This window comes from Balaenoptera musculus, chromosome 1 (genome assembly GCF_009873245.2).
Source record: "Balaenoptera musculus isolate JJ_BM4_2016_0621 chromosome 1, mBalMus1.pri.v3, whole genome shotgun sequence".
In the NCBI taxonomy this organism is placed as follows: Eukaryota; Metazoa; Chordata; class Mammalia; order Artiodactyla; family Balaenopteridae; genus Balaenoptera; species Balaenoptera musculus.
The window spans coordinates 182696218-182714553 of NC_045785.1; the positions used below are offsets into that span (position 1 = coordinate 182696218).

An 18336-nucleotide genomic window follows, 5' to 3' on the forward strand; every position below is an offset into this window, starting at 1 on the left:
ATGCCCGTTCTCTTTACTTGGCACCTTGCGATAAACACTGTACTTTCCTTTACCACAACCTGGTGTCAGTAGATTGGCTTTGCTGCATGGTGGGCAAGCGGACCCAAGTTCAGTTTGGTAACGATGTACTAAGAATTCTGTCATCGGGCCATATTGTAAGCAGTTTTGTACCAGGTCAAATGACTTGAAAGTCACGGGCAGCAGAAACATCCGGGCTCTGCCCCAAGGAGGCTCCAGCATGAGTTACCCCCAGATCTGCACCTCTTGGGAATGGAGAGGGTAGTGGTCAGAGCTGGACGTGTCCCCTCTCCCAGTCGTGGGTCTCTACCTATGTTGTGTAAGAGTCAGGCTCCCCTCTGCAGAACACAAGGTTACTTCTTTCACAGACGTAATGGAGGATTTACAGGACTTCACACAAATCAAGTTCCTGGTAGTCTATGATCAGGAAATGTCAATTTCTTCTTTCCTTAATTGATGCTGGATGGTCTGGTGCTGTATTTGATACAAATCCTGGGCTTGGTGCAGGGCGCTGGGTAACTCGTTACTTCCCTCTGATCACAAGAGAGGCTTCCTGATGTGGAGATTACATGGGCTTTGGAGTCAGACTTGCCTCGGATCCCTAGCTCTGCCGCTTTCTGGTCATATGCTCTTAGGGAAGGGACTTAACTTTAGCGTCCTTGCCTATATAATAGGGATCATGTACTACTGACGTGGTATTTTTAAATTAAATAAAATAATATTTGCAGAGTGCACTGTGCGAGAATCTGGATGCACAGAGATGAAATGGTCTCTATCTTCAAAGAGGAGGGCTCATGTGTGTAAAATATGAGCACCAGTGCTGCTTGGGGGCTGGGGGAGAGGCTAGAACACTGTTCCCCAACAAGAATTACATTTCTGAAATTCTAAAGTAGAGAGATACCCAGTAAAGACCAACACAGTTTATTGTTCAAACCAGCAGATGTGTTTATTTGTATGCATTTGGTATCTGCTGTGTAGTTAAGCAGAATTTTACGAGACAATTCTCTGAAGTCTGTATCACTCTCTCCCCCGTTTCTCTTGGGTCTGATGTAAGACCTGCTCAGTCCCTCGTCCCCACTGAAGGATGGAGGGAGGGGAGGATGGCTGTGAGACCATCAGTTTATCGAACTCCGTGGTCAGGAGACAAATGCTGGGTGCACTCAGGCTGAAGGGAAGGAAAAGAACTACAAGAGTCAAATATGATTCACTCACTGTTGCTAAGTGACTTTGTGCTTCCTTTTATTAGTATGTCAGACAGGCTTATTTATGCCAAATAATTATGTCTATTATTAATGGAAAGGTATGAGGGTAGGGAGAGAATGAGTTCCGGAAACTTTTTTAGAAATTAAAAAAAAAAAACTGTCAGATAATTGCATTACAATATGATGAGTGCAATAATAGAGGTCCCCCAAGGAGAGGAAAATCTCAGCACATGGGAGTCTCTTTTTTTCTCTACAACCCTGACCTGGGTTAAAACTGGGACAAAGAAGCAAAGGGCAGGCAAATTGTAGTTTCTGAAGAAGCTGGGGGCTTTGTTCAGGTGATTTCTTTTAGCTCTGACCTACCTGCCGTGTTTTAGCCACAGGTATACTCCACGAATGCATACGCCCACCCATCAACACACACACACACACACACACACACTCTCTCTCTCTCTCTCTCTCTCAAAACCTCTCCTCCAGAAAGGCTCATGTGTGTGCTTTCAGCTCCGTGTCCCCTCTTCCTGTTGTGAAGTCTGAAGGTCCCTTCTCTTCTCACTTTCCCACTGTTCTCTCCATCCCACTTTCTGAGAGAACATCTTCTGTCAGATTTTTCATTCCATGTCAGCTCTTTTCAGTCTTCCGCCTCCAATGGGTCCCCTCACTCCACAGGGATGTGCAAGTCTCCACTCCTAAAAAAACAAAGCCCACCTCCCTGATCCGGCCTCCTGTCTGTCGTCATCCTGCCTTTTCCCATCACGGTACCTGCGCCCTCGGCTCTGCTCCTGGTGTCTCCACAGCCGGGAGGTCTGGAGCTGGACCAGCACGGGGGCTGTACCCACACTTCTCAGTGGAAACGGCTCACGAATCTCAGACATTCCCGGTGACCTTGACCACATCTTCTCCGGCCTCGTCTGCTCTCCGTTTTGCATCCCTGAGGTTCCCGGGCACCAACTCTTGATTATTCCCTCCCTGGCTCCGCTCCCTCTACCCAACCCCAAAACAATATTTTCCTCTAAGATCTGTTGTTGGTCCCTTCCCTTCTCACACTACACGTTCTTGGTGATACCGCCCATAAACCTTCTCTTCCAGACTCCGCAGGAGCGTGTGCGCTGCTTGCAGGACACAGACGCTCAGTCACCGATGTCACCACTCAGAGGTCTCCTTCAGTCGCCCCCAATTTTTCCTTCCCTGACTCTCAGCACATTCCTTCCAGCTGTTATCCTGGGTTTTCTGATTTCATCACACGGCTCTCAGCTGTGCGCTGCATGTGCAGAAAAAGTTAACAACCCCTCAGCAGGCGTGTCCGCATCTCCACCTTTCCATCTCCCTCCCCAGTCTAGACACACCCAAGTCCTCACACTTTCCCACCTCTGCAACCTTCCCACCGCTATGCTTGGCTCACAGCGAGACCCCTTCACAGCATTTATCCGACGCGGCTGAGCTAAACCCCAATTCCAGGAACCTTCCTCAGTGGCCTGACCTGGAATTAATTTCCCTCCTTCCTATATGACTATAGTATTTTGCTTGTTCGTTTTTAGCTAATATGTCCATATATTCCACCACCAACACCACCACCAAACTCGAAGCCATTGATGTGACAGGTGTAAATGTAGTCACGGAACTCTCTGGAATTGGGGCTGTCTGACAAAATCTGGGACATACGTTGATCATCTTACCCTCTTTCCCCCAGTGGTATTTAGTTATGTCTCTCTCTGCAATTCATCCCCACCCTTTCTTTGTCACTGTTGAGGATCTTCCCACAAACCCTAACAGGGTTTTGAACTCACTGCACAGGATTGTTAACTTGTCAGAAATTCACCCATGTTAATATGAAAATGATTGATACTGATTTAAAGCAGCGGTCTCAGACTTTTCGATTGCAAGACCCTTTGCACTCTTGAAAATGACTGAGGACCCCAAGACCTTTAGTTCATGTGAGTTTTAACTCTATTAATGTCTTAGGAGTTAAAACTGAGAAATGGTTAAAGCACAAGAATTCACCAACACACATTCCATCTGCCACAAGAGTGACGTCATTTCATCCTGGGGCCTCTGCACTGTCCTGAGAGGCAGAGGGTCAAAGGGCAAATAGCATCTGAGCACAAATGGGAAGACGGTTTTCACCTCTTGGACCCTCTGACCGCGCTTGTAAAACCAGTGGTTTAAATATCACTCCTGTGGGTATTTACTCTCTCATAGGGATTAAAGCTTGATGTCAGCTGAATGCAGTTCCCAAACCAGAATTTTCACATCAGCAAGTCAGTGGAGACACCCAGGGGAACAAAGCCCTTCTGGCTGTCAGTGGTCGAGAAGTCGCTCTCCGGGGCCAGGGCAGGGATGCCAGCAAGGCCAGGGCAACCATGGGGGCAGAAGGATGTGTGTGGAGGTCATGGTTTCCCCTGCCTTGGCCAGCCCTGGCCCCTCCCCAGCGCACACGCCCTCACTCACCCCAGTGCCGCCTGCGCCTTGATGACTGGGAGTGGCCGGTAAAGGGACAACTGGGTACCATGGCCCTCGTCCTTCTGAGGTCAAGATCCTCTGGGTTCATGCAGCAGCTACAGTTTCTGTCTGGTCAGCCCCCGGGACAGGGAAGGAAGTTACTGGAGGGACCACGTCCCAACAAAAGCCTGGAGTTGTTGCTTTGGTTTTTGTTTGGGTTGAACTCTTGGTTGGTAGTAACCGTTGAGCTGAGGGTGACAGACTGAGCCAGACTTTTGTAGAAGCACAGTGGTGTCCTCTAGACAGGGCAAGTATTTACTGAGCCCAAGCCTTGCCCAAGTTCCATGCATGCGCTAGCTCAGTGAACTCTCCTCCCAAATTCAGGATGTCAGTGTTAATTAGAATTTGATGGGAGCTGGGGCAGGAGGATAAATCAGGAGTTGGGATTAAATCCACACACTACTATACATCAAATAGATAACCAACAAGGACCTGCTGTAGAGCACAGGGAACTCTACTCCAAATTCTGTGATAACCTACATGAGAAAAGAATCTGAAAAAGAATAAATATATGCATAGGTATAACTGAATCACTTTGCTGAATCACTAACACAACATTATAAATCAACTATAATCCAATAAAATTTAAAAAAAAAAGAATTTGATGGAAGCTGGACTAAAGTAAGGCTCAAGGAGTTAAGTCCTTTGCCCAAGGTCACCCTCCTCTTGTCACACACGGGTGGAGTCTGGCTTTGCATCAGGCCTGTCCGATTCCCAAGCTCTCACCCTTTACCATCTCTGTGTATTTTCTCGTACCATATTCCTGGGCCCAAAACGATGGTGTGTGAGTGTATGTGTGAGGCCGTGTGTGCACACACATGCACATGTGGAGGGGAGATACCCATCTTTTCGCTGGAATTTTCTAGAACTTTTTATTCAAGGGGTGGTGATTCCATCAGTGCCGGCCTCACTGGTCAGCTCGTTAGATGTGCAGGACCCCAGTCCCAGAATCTGCTGAATCAGAACCTGCATTTTAACAAGATCCCAGTTAACTGAAGGTGCCTTGAAGTTTGAGAAGCACAGGGGGTGAGCACAGCTACATCTCCCGAGCTCTTAAGGGGGGATGAAGTGAAGCTGTTATGAGGCTTCCTGCTTAGAGAGACATCCAGCACCTTCAGTTTTAAAAAAAAAGAAGAAGAAAGGAAAAGGGTGCTTCTTAAGAGAATATGCTTTCAAAGCAGGCACTTATGCTGTCTTGCCCATAATTTCAGACAGAATGTACAAATCCTTCAAGACCTAGTCTGTAGAGAAGATGCACTGTCATTTCTCATAGTCATCTTTGCGGTCTGCCTGCAGTGTGCTTGGTTAAAGCAAGCAAAGACGGAAGGGCCGCACCAAAGAATGTGGTTTGTGGTGGAGTCTGGTTTGTGCCACTGGGCAAAGGTCACGGAGAGGAGCTTTTTCACGTGTTCAGTCCGGGACGAGATCCATCTGCATACTTCACCGTATCGATCTGAGCTCACGGGCGCTCCCCTCCTTGAAGCGATGGGCTCACGTGTGGATGGAGGTCTCTCCGAGCTGAGGATTCCAGCAGGGTCGCCACCCAGGGCAAAAGGTGGAGGTTTTAACACCCTCGTTTAGGTCCTCCTTTCGGTTCCAAGTGACTTGTGTATCAGTTACTCAGAAAAAAAGATTTTAAAACACATAGGTTGCTTTTCTACTATGAGGAGTATTGTTTTTCTTCTGTAGTTTCTATAAATCATGTCTGTTCGACGTAGGGTTAAATGTATTTGAATATAGGCAGATGGCTTGCTTTCAAGTATAACGTGAATGGCACCAAAACACAGCTCATTTCTCTCTTTTTTTTTTTACTTTAATTTTTTTAAACATCTTTACTGGTGGCACATATATACAATGGAATATTACTCAGGCACAGCTCATTTCTTAATTAAACAATACCTGCTCGGTGTGGTCTTTAGGGCCCAGGAGTCACTCCCGTGTTCCTTTTTTGTCAAAAGTCCCTGCCATTCCTGTATACAGTCATCCTTTCATTGCCGGAGCACTGAGGAAGCAGTGGCTGGGTGAATCCAGCTCGTAAAACATTTATGTGACCTTTGTGTACTTCTTCCTGGAAGTAATGGGCCATGGGAATTCTAGAGGTGAGGTAGAAACAAGCCAACAAGCAAACATTTCCCATCAGAAAAAAAAAAGTGTAGATTCCAGGTTCAGGCTGGACAGGGGCACACTCAGAGCCCTTCTAACTCTCAGGCAGAGTTTCCAAGGGCTCTTGGGCAGACAGCAGCCCCCCAGCCCTCCTTATTTCCATCCCATGTGGTGACAAACTCTTTGACAAGTGTTTCCTGTTCACCCTTGACCCCTCCCAGCCCCAGGACGGTGCCGTGCACGGCAGTGAGCAGTCGCTTTAGAGACACCATGGGCTTCTCCTAGACTCCATTCTGCTAATTTTCTCCTAAAGCAAAAGCAGATTTTGCTTTGGGAGAGAGAGTCAGGCTTGAGTCGGAGGCAAGTAGACTTAGGTCAAATTTTTGCCAACTAGAATTACACCTCATTCTCTGGATGGGGATTTCTGAAATTGACATCTGTAAAATACCACTTTGTAGTTATTTTTCCCGTTGAAAGTATTTTTCACAGGAAAAGTTGCCTCTTTAGACCTTTGTAAGATTCCACATCTTAGGCTCTACCTCTTACGTTCCCCGTCCGCCACCTTTCTGAAGGCAGGAGGTCACAGTAAGGAACAATCTGCTGTGTCTGAGCTCCTTTTCCAGGCTGCTGGAGAGGAAGCAGCAGGTAGTTGAGAGCACGTTGAGGTGGGTCCCAGGGAACCGGGATGGGACACAGCTGCACCATTCAGCTCAACTTGTGGCCTGGCTAGGTCCTGCGTTGGTGGATTTTTTTAGGCACTCTAGCCTAGGAGTGAGTTATGATTATTTGGTATCTTCCAGGTTCTGAATCACAGTCAAGAAAGATTTTTAAAATATTTTTTTGGGGGCAGGGAAAAGTCCCAATTGGTCATAAAGAAATAATAGGAAAAGTACTGCATGTTGGACCTGAAAGGCCTTTGCTTTCTAACTCGTGTGCAATGGCCAATATCATTAAGACCAGGCACGTGACAGACTAATTCTGAAGATTTGTGCTCCTGTTGCTGCATTTTTGTTATTGCAATGGTCAGAACCCCGCTCACACCACAGTGCTGCTTTCTTAACACCCAAATGCAATCAGGTGCTCATTGTATGACCAGCTGTGTGAAAGCAGAAGTATTGTGTGATTGATGGGTAGTCATAACCCATCTCTAGGCCTGTATCCGTCCACACAATCTAGAAACTGTTGATCAGTCCAATTAAAAAGATTAATCGACTTCATGAGTTGGTTGAACTACTTTCCTGGTGGACGTGAATTGACCAGCCTATACCAAAAATACAGCCGACCAGCTCACGCTGCAGACACAGACTGTCATGGGACACTCAGGAATGTGGGATGTATGAACAAGGATGTGCCTCTAAAAACAGAACCACACGGCTCTCCTTCTTTCTCTGAGGAATGCTCTCCCTCGAAGAACCAGGTCGCATGCAGAAAATGTCAATAATTCGTTCCTATTAATATTTGGCCCATTTTCTATGTGATCCATACTTAGAATAAAATGCAAACAAAATTAATCACTTAAACTGAGTATTACTTCTATTGTGTGAAACCCAGAGGCAGTGGAAAAGGACACAGTTCTCTCATTCCCTCTTCTTTTTTGAGGATGCTTAACCCGCCCCCGGCTTAGAGGGGTTCCTTCATTCCCAAAGGTAGTTCTCCCATTTTACAATGAGAATAATTGGGAAAATGGAATTCAGTATCTGCCTTTCGCCTCTCAGCCGTCTTTGCAGGAACTTCTGTGTAGCAGGGTAGCTCTGCTATGCATAATTCTCTCAGATCTTGATTTGCTATAATATATAATATATATAATAATACAATGATCTTGCATCATTATATTCAGATATAAACCCTGTAGTTGTGCAGTTTACTTAGAGTGAATAAAGGAAACACTACCTAGAAATACCGGAAGGCATAAAGGGATTGACTTGGGACTGATCTGTAGGACACTGGCCTCATGGGGAAGATTCAACGGGGCAATACAGCATCAGAGCCCACACGGTTCTCTCTGAACCTCGAATAGAGAGAGTATGAAAGTAGAAGTAACGGGAAATGTACTGTAAGGCCCGTCCTCCTCACACAGGTGCAAAGAGCTAGGGGTGGTATCGATAAAAATCTAGCTCGTGTGATTTTGATTCCAGATATCACTACCTTGCAGCTTTGTAGGATGTTTTCTTTCCCCTTTTAACTGGCCAGAACTGAGGAACTAAAACATTATTTGAAATGAGTGCCGATACAGTATTGGAAAATAGTGTTTCCATGATGCTGATATCCTTCATGTTTCCCTTTGGGCCCTGTAGTGGAGTCGAGGAGTCCTGTGTCCCAGTGGTCCCCAACCATTTTGGCACCAGGGACCGGTTTCGTGGAAGACAGCTTTTCCACGGACGGGGGCTGAGGGATGCTTCAGGTGGTAATGCAAGTGATGGGGAGCGACAGATGAAGCGTCACTCGCTCACCTGCTGGGCGGCCCAGTTCCTAACGGGGTTGGGGACCCCTGCTGTATCCCTCCCTGCTGAGCTCTAGGAAGGGGCGCCGGCAACCAGGAGTTATGTGACGACTCAGTTTGCCTTTGGGTCTTCTGGGACCGGGGGGCACTAGGAAGCCAGGTGCATGGCTGTGGAGGTGCAGGGCCGAGAGGTTTGAGGGAGGTGACCCCAGATGCTACTCCAGGGACACAGCTGGGGAAAGGTGGTCCCCACAGATGGCTGGCCAGGTGCCACTCTTTCTGTCATGACCGAATGGACACATCCTATGAGGTTACATATGGGCTATTAGGAAAAAGGCCCCAGGATCAAATTAAGTTAATATTTGCCTAAGTATCTTGAGGGAAAAATGTAGTCAATAATATCAAATCATAATCTGTGGGTTTTCAAAAATAGGAAGAGAGGGTACTCCTTTTTCTTTTTTTTTTTTTCTTTTCTTTTCTCTAGGCCCTTTCTCCATCTTGATTCTAGTTTACCCAGAAGAACCGTATCCCCATTTCAATTGGGGCACAGAACAGATCCCCTTGGGATTAAGTAAATGCCAGGTCTTAGCTCACCCTCTGTTCAAGTTACCTTCATAGTCTTTCCCCCAAAATAGGAAAGAGCATCTATCTAGATTTTATGTCCAGATAAAAAATCCAAGCTTCTATCGTTGGGTAACCATATTTGTTGTATATTTCCAAAGGACTTTATTTCTCAAGTCAACCTTCTTCACATTTGAAATAGAGACATTAAATTACCATTAATATATTTCCTTGCAGGAAATAAATTGAGGCAATGTTCTCTTTTTAAAAAAATATTAGAGAAAAAGATTGTTCTTTATTCCTGTATGAAAAAGGCTTAGTGACAGAACACTGGGCTAGGATTCAGAACACCTGGATTCCCACCCCGTTTCTGGCCCCCGACTAACCTGCTATACATCACAGCCCACCTGACCGGAATGGCCTCCTCTGTAAAATGAAGTCTTTGAACTAAAGGTGGTTACTGGGTCCTTTCAGCACTGACCAAGCAGACATTAATTAGGCAAAGCGAAAATGGTTTGGTTTACCTAGAAATAATCATCCTGCACTTTCGACTCCTGGAGTTTTCTCTTTAGTTGCCACCACTTCTGTGAACATATTTCTGGGCACCTCTGAAGGCGCAGGTTCATGTATCCTCAGCACCGCGACCTGAAGGGGGAAGTTGAATCCTGTGAAGGGAGCATGTCCTCCTGTGTCACTGGGGAACCGGGTGGAGGGATTCTCCCAGGAGCCTTTGTACCCAGCGAATTCCCATCACTGAACGGTCCTGAGGGACCTCTCCTTTGCCTCTGCCCTAATGTGGGTTGTATTTTTGGTGAGTGATATTTAGGCCACTTGGGTTCTTTCCTCCTTTCTTTGGCCAAAAGCCTGATTGAAGCAGCCAGCCAAAAGGGACCCAAGGACATTTTAGCCTCTTAAAAACTTTTTTTTTTTCTTCTGGCTTTGAAATGCAGTCTACCAGGAGGAGGAAGCTGCATTCAGACCTTACGGGAGTCACAGCTCATGCATCTTCCTTTCTTCTCCATCTGGTGTCCCAAGGACTCCAGCAGTGAGTCCATTTCATGGCATGTAGGGCTGCCAAAAACCTTCCCTAATTTATGCCTTAATCACTGTTGTCCAGACAATGGGCTGTTGCATACCTGGAATTCTGTGGCTAGTGTCATTATTGTCTTTAAGGCAGTGTCTGGAAAATGAAGATTATAATCTTAACCTCGCTACCCTATTCCGAAAATGACAATCATACTCACAGATGCTTTCTGGACATTCCAACCAGGCTTAAAGGGCTTTGTCCTCATGGCTGGAAGATCCGCCTGGTCAGACATGTGAGGGGCATTGCCTTAATTATACAGAGGAGATTTCTAAACTAGAGAACAGGAAACAGGCAGTGGTCATAAATGAAACAATACCTACTAGGAGAAAGCACTGGAAAATATTTCACATTAATCTGCCTTAAACTATTTCTTTTCTTGTTCAGCAACCTTTGCCATCACCTGAAATCTTTTTCCTCTGTACTTCATTCAGCACCTCTTATATTTGACCTTCCTTTGTTTGTTGAGATTCAGGTTTCCTTACCATTAATAGGGTGTCTTTACACCCTTTATTAATAGGGTGTGCCCATCCAGCTGGGCACACTTGTGTTTATCCCATTTAACAAAAACAATGGCTCAGGAGAGCAGCTGAGGTTTAAGGAGTTTGAATTCTTTGCCCAAAGTTACATGGTGAGGGTGTCAAGGCAGAAACCCAGGTTTCTGAGCTGTAAAGCCCGTATATTTCCTTCGTAGTGTCTAATGGTCCTGAACTAGGCCATAAATGAAGGGCCCTAAAATGTATACCTTTTCTCCATTTCTGGAGTGTCTCAGGTTATCTTTGGAAAACAGACCATCAGAAACTTGTGTTCTAGGACCAGATTATCTTGGCTCCTCTTAACATTGTCATCAGTTTTACAGGGAGCGTTCGCTGTGAAGCTCAGTGTTGGCTATGGAGGGGATGTCATCAGAGCCTGGTTTATGTGTCATCTAGAACCCTCCTGTGGAAACACACGTGAAGTTTCTCTCGGGAGTCCAGTACATTTCGAATGTCACGTGTGCACAAATCATGTTAGCAGTGGTGCTCTGGTGACGAGGACCCAAACTGTGGCCCTTTGCCAGCCACTGGAACAGCCCTTATCGAGCTTGTTTTGGGAACCGATGCTATTCTTGGCTTCGACTTATTTTCCTATCTTTATTTTCCCTTGATCTCCATTTTCTCCCTTCTGTCATTTCATCTTTTATTATTCGTATGTACAAACTGCTTCAAAAAAATTTTAGGGATGTTGCATTTTATTTTATTATTATTTTTTAATTTAATTTTTATTTTGTTGGGGTATAGTTGATTTACAATGTTGTGTTAGTTTCAGGTGTAAAGCAGAGTGATTCAGTTATATATATACGTTTTTCAGATTCTTGTCCCATATAGGTTATTACAGAGTATTGAATAGAGTTCCCTGTGCTATACAGCAGGTTCTTGTTGATTATCTATTTTATATATAGTAGTGTGTAGGATGTTTTATTTTACACACACACACACACACAAACACACATATTTATTTATTTTCTAATCATTCGTTCCACGGAGTTTAACACGTTATATGTTAACCTTGTGCACTGGTTATTTTGCGTGGATATGTCGTGTTTGCTCAGTTCGTTTGTAAATTTCTTGAGCATAAGAATTAGGTCTTATTTCATTCAAGTCTCAATGGCACCCAACACCAATCTGTGTAATTTGATTAATTGTTGATTGGGAAATGTCTGTAACCTGACAAGATGAATGAGTCCTAGGTTAAGCATGCCCTTGTACAAACCAAACTTTTTAATGCCAGTCTCACTAAATCTGGGACTGGGTTGGCCATGAAGGTCACCAATATGCTAATTCCTACTTCTTGACTTTGTAAAAGACTGCCACCTTACGGAAGAATCACCCCTGTCGTGCTGACTGAATTGTCCTGTCAAAGCCCCTCTTAGGGGAATGATGGACACAGCTCACCTTCTCTGAGTGGCAAAAAAACCCCTTTTCTTCCCATCTCTTTGCATATGAACATGCTTTGACTTTTTTTTTTTTATATTGCAGTATAGTTGATTTACAATGTTGTGTTAGTTTCAGGTGTAGAGCAGAGTGATTCAGTTATACATGTCTATATCTATATCTATATTCTTTTTCAGATTCTTTTCCCATTTAGGTTATTACAGAATGTTGAGTAGAGTTCCTTGTGCTATACACAAAATATTTAAAATTTGTATGGAAACACAAAGACCCCGAATAGCCAAAGCAATCTTGAGAAAGAAAAATGGAGCTGGAGGAATCAGGCTCCCTGGCTTCAGACTATACTACAAAGCTACAGTAATCAAAACAGTACGGTACTCACACAAAAGCAGACACGTAGATCAATGGAACAGGATAGAAACCCAGAAATAAACCCATGCATTTATGGTTGATTAATCTACGACAAAGGAGGCAAGAATATACAATGGAGAAAAGGCAGTCTTTTCAATAATGGGTGCTGGGAAAACTGGACAACTGTGTAAAAGAATGAACATGCTTTGACTTTGAAACAGCAGAATGTGATCGGTTCCTTAGACCACAAGGAAGAATGGTCTCTTTACCTCTTAGCGCTCAGCTTAGTCAGATCATGTAAATTCCATGTGGCTGGACATAGAAACCTGAACAGAAAACACTACCAGTACTACTGGGTGCAAACTCTTAATTGACCCCACAAGTACGATGAACGTACTGTTAACTTATAATTAATTCATATTTCAATAAGAAGCTGTTTGAAATGTGGATAAGAGGAAGAGGAAAATCCGGGCAAAAGTTATCCTTCACTTTGACAAATTCTGAGAATGTAGCTACATTTCTGTTTGAAAGAAATTGGTTAAATTACATCATGTTGTGTGGTGATGACATAGATCTCAATAGTGATATTTCACGTTTACATACACCATGCAGTCTTTTTCTTCCAGACCTCAAAGGTGTCTCTCACTGATGTAATAACTTCACATGTATATAAATGAAAAAAGTCGGCATTGAATATCTGGCATTAACCCATCTTTAAATAAAAGAAAATTGAATCCAGCATCCCTGGGAAATAAGGCATAGCAGGCATCTGAATGTTCCGGATAAATGAAACTTACCTTGGAAGCGTTCGTCTTTGAAAGAAATTTAGTGATTGTTGATGGAAAGCCTCCAACACAAATCACATGATTCCCTCGCTTCCTAACCGAGGATTTTTTTGAGCCTGTGCTGACTCATCATGGTCCAGGGCGCCGGCTCTTGGACCCTGGGTTCAGGGTGGTCCCCTTAGGGCTCCCTGAGGTCTCGTGCCCCTGACGCCTCTGCTGCCCCTGGATTGAGATGTTCAAGAAGTAGATTGAGGTCTGGTCTGTTTTATCTTCTGTCTCCTTCCTCTGCTGACAGCTCCCGTGTTCACTTCCCAACCACTTTACCCCTGATGGTGTGGAGGTGGCCCATGTCCCCGGAGGTCGAGGCTATCAGCTGTAGGGCAGCCATTCGACCCCCTCAGTTCCTGGATGATGGGCCAGTGGGCACACTGATCAGTGTCTGATCCCCACACGCTGGTCAGGGAGGTTTGCTTTGGGAGAGGTCTTCGGAGGGAAATCTAGGGAATGTGGATGAGGTTTGTTCCAGAGGAATAGCCTGACCGAAATAGATCGTTCTAGTGACGGTGTATGTGATGAATGACAACTAGATGGAGAAGCCCGTGGACTCACGGGGTCCTAATTTCCGTGGCCTCTTGGTCGTGACCTAGATGGGAAGGAGTTGGTGGGAGTGGAAACACAGGGCAGGTACCCTGAAGTCAAACCTCTCTGCCTCCTGCTTCCCTCACCTGGAAGAGAGTTTCGATCCCAGAGGGAGAAAAAAATCCTTTGTTGGTCCACTGGAGAAACGGAGAAGGGGCCAGAAGAGCTGAGTCCCTGGCTAAGTGTTGCCAGGCAGGTCTTTGTACTCTGGACCGACAGCCCGCAATTAACAAATACACAGGAATCACTTCAGTTGTCTGTGAGCCGGGAAGAACTTCTGCTCATAAATCTGTTGGGTTTTGCAACAATTGACAGGGGAGTTAGGCTGTTATTTCTCTTGTACAGTATTGTTCTTAGTGCTTGTTTAATCATTGTTAGTGTGAAATCATTTTTTCTTGGACTTTGTAGCAGTTTATTACAGAGGTTGCAGATAACCATCAGTGTTGTTTATAAAGCCAGTAAAGGATTCAAGCAGTTGTGTGTCTGTCTTGACCAAAGTAGGCTCTCATTAGGAGTTGCTAAGTTGATGCTGATTTGTTTGGGTTTTGATTTTTCTCTCCCTGCTTCTGACTATACCTTTATAACTGTCATCATTGTCACAAAAGAAAGTATAAGGAAATGGAGGTCCACCTGCAAGGATTTTTTTTCTTTTGTCCAGAAATAATAGCTGGATGTTATTTGTAATGGTTCTGAAGAATCTTCACGTTTTTTTAAAATACTTTGTTCCAAGCGTTGTTTTAACAGGAGCTACTGAGAAAAAAAAAAAAAGAGTTTTATTAAGTGGTTCTACAACATTAAGACCTGCTTAAACGTACCCTTCTCAGAAACTTCTGTGACCCCCTGGAAGTCTCCCCAAGAAACGAAGCAGGGTAAAGTGACCCCCAGCTTCTAGTGCACATGGGGTTATTATAATGGATGTACACTTCTGTCTCCTCTCCTTGGAGTGTGACTTTCTTAAAGGCAGGGATTGTGTCCTGGCCACCTCTGTTTTCCCCCAACTTTCTCGCACAAGGCCTGGCACACACCAGATTTAACGATCCGAAATTAGAAATGGGTTCATGTCCACTTTAAATTACCAACCCATGTCAGTTGAATGTTTTCCTAAACATATCTTCCTTAAAGCTTAACCACAATGATTCATGATGTCGATTTTCAAATAAATGCCCCTGCGAGAGGGAAAGTGGAATAACAGTTCAGTGGCCAGACTGAGCAGAGGTAAATTTGAGGGGGCAACAAAAAGGGTCTGATAAGTTCAACCTGGGCTTGAGAAAGATCTACACATTTTTCTTCTTCTAATTGTTTGCCAAATTCACTCCTCTTATGAGAAAGCACAGGTTTCTAATGATTAACGTCCTGGGTTGTGGGAAGGTGTGTTCGCAACAATATGAGCCCTGTGTCCCCTCACACACTCATCTGTGATACCAGTGTGAGTCGTTTCTGATGAGTGACAAGGGTTCTGAGATAAGCCCTTCTTTTTATTACAGCTGATAACACAGGATTGTACGAGGGGGTATTACCAACTAGTGAGAGGTTTTGATATGTCATGGAAATTACACTCCCTCAGTCTCCTGTCTGGGCTCCCCAAATGCCACCCGAAATTGTTTGTTGACAGCATTCATACCCGGAAATGTACTCAAAAGTAGTAGATTATTTTTCTCCTCTTCTCCCCACCCCCTCCACCCTATCACCTATAACACTCCTTCCTAAAGAGAAGTTATCTTCAAAATTGCCAGCATCTCTTATCTAGAGATAAGGAACAAGTCGGTCATCATATTTGCCTTGTCCTTTCATTCATAGAGCTGCATAAAAACTATGTCACCCAAAGCCCCATGAAGCTGCATACTCTCCAATTTCAAGATAACATAAAATACCACATAATCAATTATGGAAATATTGAAATGGAATGTCAGCCTGGAAAACCTCCTCAGAGAGCCTTAAAACAAGTAATCAATTGCCCAAGAGGGGTGTTAAAATTACAATCAGTCAAGAAGTCTTTACCGAGGGCCAGCGGTGGGTCCAGACCTGCTGGCCCATGTGGGGAGGGTCATGCGCGTGTTCATCACCGGGTGAAGATGACCCTTCCCTCCACGAGCCCTGAAGGAGTCACTTTTGCCGTTGTTGTCTATGTACCAGAGACACCGGCCAAAAGCAGACACTTGCAGGAGTGAAGGCACCACGGTCAGTCACGTGTTCCTTCATTTATTTCACAAGCGTTTCTGCTGGGGCTGCACTGGACCCCCCGGGAGCTGCGGCTTCCAGGCTGCCCCGGCCTCAAGGAGGGAGACAAATAAACAAGCACTTACAGGACTTGGTGGAAACAGAAGAAATGATGACATGAATGGCACAAAATACAAAACCAAAAATGAAGTGCTAGTTATGGGAAATGGACATGCTCAATTTCATCTATTCCTGCAACTTCTGAAGCAGCAGAGGGCCCAGGAAATATAGACAGAGTTTCAAAGCCAATCCATCTCCACACACACACACACACACACACCCCCACACACACACAGAGAGTTAGGAATAAGGTCTGAAAATGATACACTCCACTCTTTTTCTGAGCATGACACACAAATATATCCTTATTTGGAAGTGTGTCCTGATCACAAAAGAAAAGAAGGCCAGGGAAAGTGAGGTTCTTATCTTACAATTTGAACAGGCTGCGATGCTGGCAAACTGTTGCCATAAGTATTCCTCTCGTGTTCTATACCAAAGATAGGGGCCACCACATGCACCTGAGGAGGAAAAGCCCGTCACTGTGATGGCTCCAGGAAACAGGCTGCTTTTAATGGTCACTCGCCTTTTCTCCTCTTCTACACGGCAAGAAGATCATCTCTTAGCTTTTTCATTTTTCCACCTGCAAGATGGGAATCATAAATCTTCCTGCCGCGTAAATAGGTTCTTAAGCTGGAATTCCGTCCATATGTCTTGAACCACGCTCCGAGGTTATTCCCCAATTCTTGGCATCCTTTGGGTATGATAACTGTTTCTGGGGAAACGATCTCAAAGTGTAGTATTTTCAGCTTCCCTGGAAAGAGTGCTAAATAAATAACTAAAGCTTCACATCACAGAAGAAAATGTGCAGGGGAACTGAATTGCCACCGTGGACTGATAAATTTGAAATAAGATGCTGATAGGGTATGAGCTGGAATGAAGTGTAGTAAACCCAGTAGAACCAAGTGCATTTGGTTCTGAAGTTGCCCCGAGCATCTGAGAGGGACAGTCCCTGAAAACTTCTGGGGGTGAGGACACCCAGGACGTTTGTTAGGACGTTTGGCTGCAGCTCCTAGTGTGAACTGTGTGCAGAGAGCAGCAAGGTGGGTCTCCAGCTGCTGCCCACAGCCCGACGTGTACACACAACACTGGAGATTTTCCTCTGGAGAAGGATGAGCTCCCTCTATCACCCACCCACTCACCCGTGTTGGTGAGCGTTCTCCCCTTGGAGAGGAATTTCCACAAGGTAGGGACTGCTTCTACCTTGTTCACCATTATACCCCAGACCCGGCACTTAGACTCAACAAATAAATGGCTCTTAACATCTGTTTACTTAATGAGTGAAATTCTTTTGGTCAGAACAGATCATTTCTGACGGAGATATTTGGGGATGCCTTTTCCTGATCACAGAGCCTGACTGTAGCTTCAATCTCTGCAGTTACCCTTTTCCTTCTCAACAGGATCAATATGGTCTTCCAACTGGGAGCCTTGTGTTTGGCATTGTTTCTTCATTCGTGTATTGTTTCACTCTTTATTCATTCCATCCTCAAGACAAAAACTCTCTCTTGTATTTTTAGGCGAGAAGATAAGGCTTAGAGAACTAAATGGCTTGGCCAAACTCTCAGAGCTGGAAAGTGCACAGTTGTACCTCGAATGCTTGCTTTAGTCTAAGTTTAGTACTGTCTTGTTTTCTAGACTCATGGAAATAGTCAGCCCTAAGCTCCTATCACTGGTAATATGTGAGTGGAAACTTCCTAAGAATCACCCAACCATCCAGAATCTCATTAAATATCTGCTTAAAGATGAATTTGTTATAAGTGAGTTAAATTAATTTTAATTTTCAGTTTAGATTAGAATTTAGAATTTAGATTAGAAATTAGAATTTTAGTTTAGATTAGAATTTAGAATTTAGATTAGAAATTAGAATTTTCAGTTTAGAAAATTCTAGCACCTCTTTTTCTTTTTTTAAAAAAAAGGGGTATAGTTGATTTACAATATTGTGTTAGTTTCAGGTGTACAGCAAAGTAATTCAGTTATATATATATATATATATTTTTTCAGATTATTTTCCATGATAGGTTAATACAAGATACTGAATATTGATTGTTCCCTGTGTTATTACAGTAAATCCTTGTTGCCTATCTATTTTATTTAGTGTATATTTGTTAGTCCCATACTCCTAATTTATCCCCACAACCCTCTGGTTCCCTTTTGGTAACCGTAAGTTTGTTTCTTATGTCTGTGAGTCTGGCACCTCTCCATGTAATTTGGAGACATCCTAAAGCTTGAGAGAGAGAAAGAGAATCCTCTAGGTGTACCAGTTAATAGGTCTCTGAGACCATATTTTCTCATATGTAAATTGAAGGAAATGATGCCGGTTTTGCTAACTCCACAGGCAGGTTCTCTGAATTAAATCTAAAACAATATGCAAAACTCTTCAAAACTGTTACATGACATCTAAATGTCAGGTGTTGTTGGTATAAATGCATGATGTATTTGGGCACACCAA

At 44.2% G+C, this 18336-nt stretch overlaps 1 protein-coding gene across 5 annotated transcripts in view; it reads left to right on the forward strand.

Moving 5' to 3' along the window:
* Positions 1 to 18336, forward strand: part of NR5A2 (nuclear receptor subfamily 5 group A member 2) — a 128128-nt gene that overhangs the window by 53159 nt on the left and 56633 nt on the right. The gene's annotated exons all lie outside the window — the stretch shown is intronic.